This window comes from Aquarana catesbeiana, linkage group LG04 (assembly GCF_042186555.1).
Source record: "Aquarana catesbeiana isolate 2022-GZ linkage group LG04, ASM4218655v1, whole genome shotgun sequence".
Classification (NCBI taxonomy): domain Eukaryota; kingdom Metazoa; phylum Chordata; class Amphibia; order Anura; family Ranidae; genus Aquarana; species Aquarana catesbeiana.
Genome location: NC_133327.1, coordinates 106,756,224 through 106,769,507, shown reverse-complemented (window position 1 = coordinate 106,769,507; position 13,284 = coordinate 106,756,224). Strand labels below are relative to the sequence as shown.

The following is a 13,284-nucleotide window of genomic DNA, read 5'->3' as shown; positions in this document are numbered from 1 at the left end:
TCTGCCTGGCTACAGCCTTTTAATTGGGCAGAAATTGAGCATCTACACAGTAATAAGCTATTAGCTTTGTTCATTCTCCCTATTCCCCTCTGCATGTTCCCTGTCGGAGCATGTGCAAGCAGCTCAGCTGGATTGGCTCCTAATATTGCCTCTTCCCCTCCCTCTACTCTGGAAGGGATTAGGCTAGGTTCACACTTGTCTGGTGTGAATTTCCCATCTGTTTTTTACTGCAAATTTTCTAAGCAACTGTTCAGCGGTTCAGGTGTGATTTAGATGCCGTTCCGATGCAAATTGTTTAAGCCAGTGTCTGCATCCTTAAAGCTTTTGTTAAACCAAAAGATAAAAAATTAAGTTCCTGCTTCTTTAAAGCATGTTATACCGCACAGTGCTTGTGCTGTGTTATTTGGCCCCCTGTAACACCTGAAATACCTGGCTGACCCTGCCACTTTCTACCCTCCCCTCTCTGCGCTGACTCCGATATATCATGGCTGCTTAGCTCTGACACCAGAGTCAGTGTACGTGTCTCCGTCATCCGCAGCCCTGCTCTGTGTCTCCTATGTGCTCTCCCCCCTCCACTCCCTGACTGTGAGCCCTGTGTCCGCGCTGCCTCCTCCCATCCTGATGCTCAAATTACTTTTTCTTTTTCATATAATCCTCTGTTTTGTAATGTAATGGCCCCCTGTGACTGTGCTTTATAAAAATAATGGTGTATATACCTTGTTTATAGAGCGCTGATCTGCACTCATTGACACACCGCCTCTCTGACGTCAGTGGGGGTTTCCCGGCCACCGCCCACTGCATCTGTCAGGCTGAGAGAGGTGGCGTGTCAATGATCGCAGATCAGCGCTCTACAAACAAGGTATATACACCATTATTTTTATTTATATTTATAAACTTTATTTTTATAAATTTACAGTCACAGGGAGACATTACATATATAAACAGAGAGGATGGTTTAAAGTTACATTGGGGGTTAACCACTTTAACAATGGATGAATCCTCAGCGGTCAGCTGACTGTAAAAAAAAAAAAAAAAAAAACATTGCAGGCAATACAAAATCAGTACCAGACATGAAAGGGCCTGCTATGGATTGGGGCAGGGGACAACACACTTTTTTTTTTTTCGGCTCAAATTCGTGTTCAAAACCGATCCGATGTGCAATTCAGATGTGCTTGGAATTCTCATCTGATCCGCACTGCAGTACTGCAGTACTCACAAAACGCACAAGACTCTTTTTTTAAATTTGCACTGCCGCTGCACCGCACATATGTGAACTGGCTCTATACCGGTTTGATTCACATGTCATGTGAAGCAGATGTGGTTCAAAACGCATCCAATTTGCATATATGTGAATAGAGCCTTACTAGAGGCTCATATTATGGGTTGGTAAGCTGCCTGTGTATATTGTGTAAAATAAATTTTCATTTTTTTTTTTTTTTTTAAAAAGCTGCACTGCTGCTATAAATTTTTATTTTTTCAGTACATCTGCTTGGATTTCCACTTTGAGCTTAGGTTCACACTTGTGTGATGTCAGACATTGCATGTGATTCGCACCGATCACATGCGATGTCTGTGCAGTTCGAGTTCAGTTGTATGGCTGAAATCGCATTGGATTCGCAAAAAAAAGGTGAAGGGACTTTTTTTTTTTTCCCGCACTGGAATCGGATCGCATGGTTGTTTTCATCCATACGATCCGATTACTGTCCGAATCAACATTTCGCACTGCGATCTGTGAACCGATCTGGGGGCGTCATTAACATTGTACAGGTAGTCCCCGAGTTACAAATGGGTTAGGGACTGTAGGTTTGTTGTTAAGTCGAAATATGTTCATAAGTCGGAACAGCATGGGCAGAACGGCAGATATGTAGTTTTCCAATGTTCCGTCGAATGTGCCCGCCTTCGAAAAAGGGTCCGTCGAATGTGCCCGCCGTCGAAAAGGTTCAGTCGAATGTGCCAGCCGTCCCGTTCGTAAGCTGTTCGAAGACCATTCAATTGAATGGGTTAAAAGTGCACCAAAACATCTGATAAAAACTGACATGCACCATTTTTGGCAAAGCAGTACACCACAACTGTACGTGCTGTGGAGCTGAATTACTTTGGTGCATTGGGGTGCCATTTCAACACAAAGAAAATTTGTAAATGGGTCTTTTAAGCCAGAATCTTCTATAGATTAGCCAGAACCTCATGCCCTAGAAACTATTGTATGGGTGCTTAAAGTGTTACTAAACTAACAACAGTAATATCAGTGTGTATATGCAGTAAAGCATGCTTGTTATACTCACTGTGGAACCTAAAGGGTTAATCATCCACATTGTGTAAAAAGGCTGCTTGATCCTGTCCTCTCTGTTCCTCCCCTTTTTCCACTGCCCCCAATCCATCTCCTGATAGAACAGAGCCTTGGGGACAAGCTGCACATGCTCAGTTTGATGTGTATTGCTAGAAAGTTTTTTTTTTTTTTTTCTTGAGAAGAGTGCATGTGATCAGCACAGGGCCAACCAGCACTGTCCAGACAGAGGGTCAGGGGTCCTGCAGCCTGATAGGTCAGGGGAGAATGGAAACTCCTCCTACAAGTTTTAACCAGACACTGAGAGAAGTCACAAGACTACTATATACTGCTAATCTGCTAATGAGAAAAGGTATTTAGCAGTTTATATTTACTAAAACTATTGCATTTTAATGTTCGATGTACTGTGGGAGACCAGATATAGTGATTGTAAGGTCCTGGGTTTAGACACGCTTTAAATAGTATTAAACTTAGTAATAATGGTAAAGAAATTGCACCTAGCACTATTGGGTAATGTAAATTAGTATTTGCTTTTCTAAAGTGGCAAGCCACACAAATGGTATAGTTTCTGGTTCCCTGACACAATTTTTATAAAAGACAAGGGGAGAGCGAGACTGGCAGACTCCGTCAATCCTGGTAGATTGCAGGCATAGAGATTGTGGGTCTCTTTGGAGAGCTTCTGTTACTGCAAGCCTTGTGTTGAATGCTCACTATTTTCTGTCTGGGTTTTTCTGAGTTTTTATTAATTCTGTCTTCACGTACCATCTGTGACTCTCTAAGGGAATCCTTTATTGCACTCATCTAGCAATCAGTATACCATAGTTTCAGGATAGCAGGAAATCGACTTGTGAATCCCATCTTTAATACAAGGTGAACTTGGTTTTAGCAAGAAAAGACACAATTTGCATATAATGTTGGCTGTCTACATCTCTGGATCTACTGATTGTTTTGTCATTGTCACAATTTAGCCTGCTGTTTTCTTGTGTAATTCTTACCTCCTTGCTGCAGTGTTCCCCTAGTCCTGGGATTCCTTTAACATGTGTTGTTGGCTTCTGCACTCACCTATAGGCGTTGGCACCTATTCTCTGATTTTATTTTTATGTTCCCTTCCATCACTTTTTGGCATGCCTATGTTTGCTTCTCTATATATGCAGTGAGTACATGTGCTCAGTCCAGCCTGCGATGCCTGAGCAACTTTACAGTTCTCTGAACTCCTGTCTGGTTACTACTGCATGTATCCTGTCTGACTACCTGTGTACTGATCCTGGCTTTGTCTTCTGTCTGTGCTTGCCTGCCACCTGTCCTGATCTCGGCTTGTTTCCTGGTTTTCCCTTCCATCTCCTGCTGTTGTAGTCTGCATATGCTAAGTGGTCTCTGCATTCTCAGCTGAGTAAACCTGGAGGCTGTTACCTGGCTCCAGCTTGCTGCAATTCCATACCCACCATCAGGGGCGCTGGTGAAGAAGCAGGCTGGGGCTTAGAGTCCACACCCTGGGGAGCCTGAGTTGAACCACAAGAGCTCACTATCACATACTCCTGATTCACTGGATGTCTGAGTATACATTTTACATGTATTGTATTGAATTGGCCAGGTTTGTGGCTCCTTAACCTTTTAAGTGTTGCTTTCTCCAAAGATATATAATATACTGTACATCATATCTATTGTAAGGTGGACAGGCTCAACTGGTAGTGACAGCAGTGAAGCATGCACAAGGCAAGGACACCCAGAAACAGTCCAAGCAGGTTTGCACTGCACCTTTTAGGCCTCATGTACACTGCTGCTGGTAAATGGACGTTTAGGACCAGTTGGGCATTTTTTTCCGCTGCCCCTGAACTCTCCTCTATATTATCTTCTCAGTACATGTACACAGGGTCCTTTTATAGTAGTTTCTAGGCAGTTAAGTTTAGAAGAATTTTTTGGAATGCAAAAAAAATGGGTTGAGACGGATGTTCAGAGGCATTTGAAACGGCAAATGCTTCTAATGGCCTGTAAACGCTGCTAAACGCGGTAACTCGCGTTTAGCAGCATTTCGTTTACAGACGTTTTTCATTTTAACAAAAAATTACCCGCTGCTGGACACAAACGCGGCATGTAAACGCGGCTAAACGGACGTTTTTAGACACCGGTTTCTAGCTGTCAAGTTAAATAGTTCAGAAGAGGTTAAACAACGTCCCGTGTACATGAAGCCTTAGGCTCCATGCTTCTAGCAGCAGCTTTTGAGCTTTTTTTTGTTTTTTGTTTTTTTCTGCTTCTAGAAGAAAATAGTTTTATCCACTATTGTCGTCTAGAGGCGTGGTTTCTTTTTTTTTTTTTTTTTTGTTTTTTTTTTTGCTTCAGCGTTTAGGAGCAGGAAAAAACTGTTAAGACTAAGGCTGCATTCACACCTGAGCGTAGCGTTTTTGAGCGTTTCTTCCGGCGTTTTTCGCGCTTTTTTTGGGCATATTTGCGCGTTTCCATGCAGCGTTGTCTGGCATTTTTGAGCTTTGGCATTTTTTATTAGCCATTAGGAAAAATGATCATCTGTTTCATCATTTGTTGCTATGTTAGATTTTTTCATCTGCTTCCTGCTCCAAAAACGCCCAAATCTTCCCGATTCGCGTGACAAAAAAGGGTCCAGAACTTGTTTGAGCTTCAGGTGTAGGGCTTCAGGCGACTTGGAGAGGAGATGTAAACCATCTCCATAGAGAATAATGGATTTTTTCCCCTCAAGCGTTTTGTAGCTTCAGGCTTCAAGCTACAAAACGCGCAGGTGTGAATGGGCTCTAACAGCTGCTAAGCGTTAGTGCCCAGCATTCTTTTTCTTAGCAGGCGGCTGCTGGCATCCTTAACAACCAGTGAATAGCTGGTTGTTAAGGAGCTCTGCATCCCTAATAGCGGGGTTCCCACTTGCTTGCCCCCCCCCCCCTTTTCCTGGCCTGCCGGGCTGTTTGCTTGGATAAGGGCCTGGTATGGATCATGAGGGGGACCCCACACTCCTTTTTTTTTTTGTTTTTTTTTTTTTTGTTTTTTTTTTTTGCACCGGGTTCGCCTTAAAATCCGTACCAGATTCAAAGCCCCCCTTTTGTTTTTGTTTTTCTCTGTTGCCAGCATTCTTTTGTTAATATTCAACTATCAGAAGAGGTATATAGAACCACATAAGGGAGAGGCTGGGGAAAAACGGGATCTTATGATACCGAAAAATTGTATGTAATATTTTTTTGTTTTGGGTATATTGCCTACACATCTTTTTGGTATCATAAGATCCTATTTTTTCCCAGCCTCTCCGCCATGTGGGTCTATATATAGTAATTGAGGGATTGATACCAGCCTATTTTGGGACTCTGGAACATTTAAACTGTCAGGGGGGAATTCCGCTGACAGCTAATAAATCATCGGTTGTTAAGGACACGGACGCCTGCTCCTTAACAACCCATTATAAACTGCTTAAAGGTGGCAAAGCACCTGCACAAAAGTTGAACAATCGAGGAGTTTTAATCCAGCGTTTTTCCGTCCTTTTTTTTTTTTTTTTTTTTTTTTTAAGCTCCTAGTGTGCATGGAGCCTTATTCAGTAAGGCTGAAAATTAACGCAGTTCAACTGCTGCAGGGTTTGTACAGAAAGTCCATAGCATAAAACAAACAAAACATCTGCCCAGCCAAACCACTAACTAAACTCAGGTCATTTCCTGAATAACAGTATCCCCCCTAAAAAAAAAAATTCCCCAAAACAAAACAGGCAGCACATTTTTAGTGTTCTGTCAGGACTCTGCCTTTTCACCCAGGAGCAGTACTCCTACAGCAGAGAGGGAGAGAGCCCTGAGCATCAGTCTGTCACAAATATAAAGGCCTGTGGACATCTGAGACTAATGATAAGGTCTGCCTATGAGGTAATAGATTACCCAAGGAATGGAGGCTTTATCCCATCCAGTCCCTGGGCTCCAGGATCAAGAACCTGACTTATTAGGATTCTGAAAAATCAAAAAGTTTGTTTTTTTATCGTACATCACGGGGCAAAGAGCACCATAGTAATTACTATGTGGGTTATAGACCACCTTCAGGTGATGGACACTGTCACACCCTAAACAGGAAGTTGCATCCCTATATAATCCCTCCCATACCGGGAACACCTCAGTTTTTTCGCCAGTGTCTAAGGTGTTGGTCACAAGTCAAGATGTGCTCTGAAGAACTTCAGGAGGGATCCTTGCTGGTTTTAAATAGCCTCCATAGACCGGATCCATCCAAAGTGCCACTGAGGCCAAAGTGGATGGTACCCGGGCCTCGTACCTGAAGCACAAGGTTTTGCCTGTAACGCCTCTCTTTGCAGGGCTGGACCCCAGTACTCAGGGCTTTGGTCATGCTACATTACCTAAAGTTTTTTTCCTGGCAGGGTGCTTTTACAGGTCCAAGGGAGTGGAACCCTGATAAAAAGGGACCTGGTCCTTGAAGGTTTGCTAAACGCAGCCCGCCGTGATGGGTGAAGTTTGGATCTGTCTGACTTCAGCAGTATCCTGTGGCGAGGATAAGGTAAGGGAAGAAGCATAGGAACTGAAAAAGTCCACCTATATTTTTTCTTCCTTAAGGGAAAAATGTTGTCATGCCTTAAATCCTCCGCTAGAGGGAGTATATGCACATACCTTATCTGTTGTCTTCACTTCAGCTCAGTGTCAGTCCGTGTGTGGCAGCAGCAGCTTGCACAGTGGGGATTCCTCTTGTAGGTAAGAGATCCTGCACTTCTCCCCCCTGGTGGGATGATGAGGGGTTAGGGATCAACAATTGTATGGCGCCCCTTGTAATTACCCCCCCCCCGCTGTGGGGGATGCGGAGGTCCCGGTTTCGTTTTACTGCCTCGTGTTGGGTCTGCGGGAAAATTCAAACAAAAGGGGTGGTGGGTTGTACGGAGAGGGCGGGGTCTAGGCGCGGAGAGGAGATATTACTTGGAGCTGTCTCTCTTCGGCTGTGCAGCAAGGAGAAAGCAAGGTGGCTAGTCTCGGGACACAGGAGCGGTGGGGCATGTAAGGGTGCAAAAACAGGCATTCCTAATATGGAAGGACATTTTTTCCCAGCACTAGACTGAACTTGTATAGCGGCATTATTCTGTCAGACTATTGTTCAGCGATTTGTGCATTTAAATAGTTCCTCTGCTCTTTGTGGTTCGGACTATGACACCACAAAAATCTCAGAAAAGGTACCAAAGATTTCACCCCCAGGTGCTGGCAACGCCAGTCGTGCCTCCACACTGTCATCCTCTCCTGAAATATCAGATATGGCAAGCCAGGGTGAGTCATTAGAACCAATTGGTGGTGCAGCTGCTTCTCACATCTCAGCCCCTGTATACGTGACTGAAAATGCCTTTTCTTCTGCCCTGTAGGGCAAAGAGGGAAGATTAGCGGCTTTAATCGCATCTTCCATCCAAATGGATAGGAAAAAAAAAACATGTAGTCACTTACAGTTAAAACAGCAGAGTTGCGCATACGAAAGCCGGCCGGCACACAAGATAAGCGGAGCCCATTCTCCTACTCCGAGGGCGTGGTGACGTCAGTGCGTGCCTTCCCAGACGCGTTTCGTCATCTGACGTTGGGGAACGGGCAGCGCAATGACTCGCCACCATATAAAGGGAACCAAGCCTCGTTCTGGGTCACGAGCATCTAGGCGCCATATTAAGTATGGGAAAAGATTCCCTTAGCTCGAAAATGATAAAATATACAACGCTGCATATATCATTGTAAGAGAACGGGCTCCGCTTATCTTGTTGCCGGCCGGCTTTCGTATGCGCAACTCTGCTGTTTTAACTGTGAGTGAGTACATGTTTTTTATAATAATATCTAGAAGGTATCGCACTATGGCCAGTCATTTTTTCCTCTGAGCTACCTGGGTTTTCATTGGAATATGTGGATACGTGGACACCGCAAGTGAGCCTGGAGATTTACCCCCTGCTATCTGAACACCGGGAGCGTCAGCAAGCTTAAAGGCCTTGGCTGGGCTATAGCCACTTGCCTTTTTAAGCTTGCCGTCTGGTAAGCTGAATCAACAGCTACGGTGGATTAGCACAATTATCTATAGGCGCACGGTGGTGGTGTTTTATTCTCTTAATGGACATTTTTTTCTTGATTTAATTTTTCCTTGATGTCATTCATTATGGACTTTAACTTCTAGCGCAATTTTTTTAATATAATTTTTGAATTTTGGTGTGATCGCACTGTATGCTGCTGCTTATTGTTAAGATTTTGTTAGCACAGTATTCCTACCATTCTAATCAGGAGGAAAGACAAACCAATTACACCTCTGCGGAGGAAAAATTGCTGGTACAATCTCTTACGGAGATGGTTCATTCCACTTTCATGCTACCACTAATGGAGTCAGCTGAAAGTTTGGTTTCTTCCTTGGGTTCCTTAAAACCCTCACAGCCTTTGCATGCGTTTTGTGTCCACTCATTACTAGAACAGCTGATTTATGCTGAATAGGATCACCCGGATAAGCATTTTCTCCTTCCAAAGAGATTCTCAGTTCTCTATCCCATGGAGGAGAAATTCACCAAAAAAATGGATTATACCAGCAGTTGACGCTGCAATTTCCAGTGTGAGTAAAAGTCTAACTTGTCAGTAGACAATGCACAAATGCTTAAGGATCCAACAGATAAAAGGTTGGAAATTTCAGTTAAAATCCTCTTTGTCTTTAGCAGGTTCGGTTAGTCCGCAGTGGCTGCAATAGGCATCTGTCAATCCCTAAAGGACCAGTTTAGACAGGCCCTTAAAGAGGTTCCTGCACAACAATCCCAGGTTTTGGCCGAACTACCAAGAGCATTATGTTTGCCATAGACGCCATTCTATTCTCCAGGCCTCCCGCCTTTCGCTTGTGCTAGTACACATGTGTAGAATCCTGTGGTTAAAAAAGTGGTCAGCCAGAGCACCATGCAAAAAGTGGCTGACTGGTTTTCCTTTCGTGGGGATCAGCTATTTGGGGGATAATTTGGACAAATACATCCAAACGATTTTCAGTGGGAAAGTACTCTTTTGCCAGAATAGACGCCCTTCATTTAAGCGGACTCTTTCTCCTGCCCCAGGGGCATCCGCCTCTATGCAGTGGCCACGGCCGCGCCATCAGACTCTAGAGAAAAACCTCAGGGTCAGGCCCAGGCACAAAAGAAGTCCTGGGGGCGAAAACCTGCAAAACAGAATTCTAAAACCTCATTATGATGCCCCCCTCGCCAGAGTGGGGGGAAGACTTCTGCAATACTCAGAAGTCTGGCAAGAGGAAATTCATGACAGATGGGTCATCTCCACGGTGTCTCTAGGGTACAAACTAGAATTTCTGGAGTTTTCACCATCTCGTTTTTTCTGAGGTCAAATGTTCCCAAAGATCCAGGGAAAAGGCATCTCTGTTTCAGGCACTTGACCGATTACTGGCTCGGGGTGATCATACAGATCCCCACAGAAGAGCAAGGTTTAGGATTTTATTCAAACCTCTTTAGGGTACCAAAACCTAATAGAGATGTCAGACCCATTCTAGATCTAAAGAATCTAAATCAGTTCTTGAAGATCTGCCCCTTTTTGCATGGAGTCGATAAGGTCAGTGGTTTCTATCCTACAAGGAGGAGAACTCCTGGCGTCTATCAACATCAGGGATGCTTATCTGCATGTCCCTATATTTCCCTCTCACAAAGGGTTTCTGCGGTTCAAGGCAGAAAAGCAGCATTTTCAGCCTGTAGCCTTGCCCTTCGGGCTAGCTACAACACCCTGGGTGTTTACAACAGTTCTGGCCCCACTTCTAGCCAGGTTAAGGGCACAGGGCATAACAGTCTCGGCGTACCTAGGCAATCTATTGCTAATAGACCAGTTGGTGGCCCGTTTGGAGCAAACCGTGCGCATTACAATCAAATACCTGAAAAATCTGGGTTGAATTCTCAAACTAGAGAAGTCTTCCTTAAAACCGCTGAAAAGGCTGGAGCACTTGGGTCTGATCATAGACACAGCCCAGAAAAAGGTGTTCTTACCTCAGGCAAAGATTAACGCCATAAGAGAGCTGGTGAAGATGGTCAAGTCGAAAAGCGATCCATCCATTCACCTTTGCATGAGGTTGTTAGGAAAGATGGTGGCTTAATTCGAAACCGTTCCCTATGCCCAGTTCCATTTGAGACTGTTACAAAAAGTAACCTGACTGCTTAGAACAAAACGATTCAAGCTTTAGATTTGCCAATGCGGCTGTCCCCAAAGGTGTTCCAGAGCCTCAGCTGGTACTCGGTATCCGGGAATATACAGAAGGGAAAAACCTTCATACCAGTTACCTGGAAAGTGGTACCGACATATGCCAACCTTTCAGGTTGGGGAGCAGTACTGGAAAAGACAGTTGTCCAGAACCAAAAAAGCCTTGCGGTGGAGGATCCATGGTTCCTTCCACTACGGCCAGACCTACTCTCACAATGTCCGATATTCCATCCTACCTTACAAACTCTAAGTTTGACGGTTTGGCTATTTGAAGCCCACATTCTGAAGAGACGTAGTCTCTCTGGGTCAGTGATTTCTACCTTCATTAATGAAGCCAGCTTCCAGACTCATATATTTATAGACTCTGGAGGGCTTATGTTTCCTGGTGTGAATCCAAGGGTTGGCACCCTCGGAAATATAACATAGGCAGATATCTTCTTTTTTTCCTACAAGTACAAATGAAGCTGGCCTTGAGTACTATTAAGGGGCAAGTCTCGGCTTTATCGGTCTTATTTTAAAGACCGCTTGCTTTCTTTGGTACAAGGTGTAATACGGCTTATTCCGCCACTTAGACCACCCTTGAACCCTTGGGACTTGAACTTAGTTTTTTGTCGGTATTGCAAAAACAGCCCTTTGAACCATTACAGCATACTCCCTTGGTCCTTCTGACAAGGGAAATAGTGTTTCAGGTTGCTATACCCTCTGCAAAAGGGTATCGGAGTTGGCTGCTCTTTCCTGTAAAGAATCCATATTTAATTATTAAGGTGGTTTTAGGTTTTCACCTAAACCATGATATTTTCCTACCGTCGTTTTTTTCCAAAACTAGGTTCTAGGGTAGAGAACTCACTACATTGTCTTGATGTAGTAAGAGTGGTCAAGGTCTATTTAAAGACGACTGCTCAGGTCTGAAAGACTGAGGTTTTATTATGCTGCCAGAGGGTCCTAGGAAGGGACAGGCAGCGTCAAAATCCACTATTGCTAAGTGGATTCCGCACGTTATAATCCAGGCCTAATGGTTAAAAGGTAAAATTACTAGAGCGGTTAGTGCTTCTGGGGCAGTGCATCACAAGCCTCCATGGCTCAGATCTGCAAGGCCGCAACTTGGTCTGTGGATGTCCCACATAGTAATTACTATGGTGTTCTGTGTCTCGTGATGTACGATAAAGAAAATACGATTTTTATAACAGCTTACCTGTAAAATCCTTTTCTTGGAGTACATCACGGGACACAGAGGTCCCACCCCTCTTCTTCTGGGGTATATGTATATTGCTTTGCTACACAAACTGAGGTGTTCTCGGTATGGGAGGGGTTATATAGGGAGGCAACTTCCTGTTTAGGGTGTGCCAGTGTCCATCACCTGAAGGTGGTCTATAACCCACATAGTAATTGCTGTGGTGCTCTGTGTCCCGTGATGTACTCCAAGAAAAGGATTTTACAGGTAAGCTGTTATAAAAATCCTATTTTTCTTTACGTCGGCCAAAAACCCCTGGGGTCCTTCACAATGTGGATGTGAAAAAATTAGGTGACACATACAGTATACACTAAGGGTCTCCAAACTTTCTAAACAAAGGGACAGTTTGGTGTCCTTCAGACTTTAGGAGGGCCAGACTGTGGCCATTGAAAGTAGAAATTGTCCTGGCATCAGTGGGAGTTACCAATTCATCTTTGGTATTCGTGGGAGGAATAGTGCCCTATCGTTGGTATCAGTGGGAGGAATAGCGCTCCCTAATTGGTGTCAGTAGGAAAAGTAGTAACCCATCATTGGTATCAGTGAGAAGAATTGTGCCCATCATTGGTATCACTGGCAGGAATAGTGCCCATTATTGGTATCATTGGGTGGAATAATGTCCCATCAATGGTGCCAGTAGGAGAAAGAGTGATCCATCATTGGTTTCAGTGGAAGGAATAAGTGACCCATCATTGGTATCGGTGGGAGGAATAGTGCCCCGTCATCGGTATCAGTGGAATGAATAGTGCCTCGTCATTGGTATCAGTGGAAATGGTGCCCCATTGTTATCAGTGGGCAGAATAAATGCCCATCTTTGGGGTCAGTTTAAGGAATAGTGCCACATTGTCGTTGTCACTGGGAGGAATTGTGCCCCGTTGCTGATGTTATTAACAGGAGTTATGCCCCATTGTTAGTGGGAGGAACAGTGTTTTATAAAAAGTGGGAGGAAAAATGTCCCAAGATCTAGATAAAGGCAAGCAAAAGGCTGCAGTTTGAAGACCACTGGTGTATACCATCCACAATCCTGTAAGCCAGTGCCTCACACTGTGTATGTGGAGTTTAGTTACATATTGATTTTTTTATTATGTCTTTTTTTTTTTTTTTTTTTTATGGTTGGAAATTGCTCATAGTTAAAGTCAAATATCTGTCTGCTACTGTTTCTGATGTGGTCAGGCCAGTAGGCATCTGTTAAAAGTGGAAACCAACTACCACAATGCAAGTAATAAAAACCCTACTGGGGACATTTAAGCCATTAAACCCATGACCTCATGTTGTGTTTTTTGTTTGTTTTGTTTTTTTATTGTTGTTTTTTTTTTTTTTTTTTTTTTTGCTTTTTGTCAACCATTTCGTTGGTTTACTTTGATTTCTAAGGACTACTACATACCCCCATGGCATTTTGCTGCCTGCAAGCAGCGATTCCTGTACTGTAAGGCAGGCTCTGTGAAATGTGTGACACATTAGTGCCTACTCACAGGGCATAGTAAATATGTGTCACACAAATTATGGAAGTAAGTGTGTGGGGATCTTTGCAAAGCACGTTTTCAAACTTCAAGATCGTTCAGCATAATAGTGGTAGGCTAGAAAAAAATGAAATA

The 13,284-nt window shown here is 43.8% G+C and overlaps 1 protein-coding gene across 1 annotated transcript in view; it reads left to right on the top strand.

Moving 5' to 3' along the window:
• TRAPPC12 (trafficking protein particle complex subunit 12) overlaps positions 1–13,284 on the top strand; it is a 184,641-nt gene that overhangs the window by 47,564 nt on the left and 123,793 nt on the right. The window lies entirely within an intron of this gene.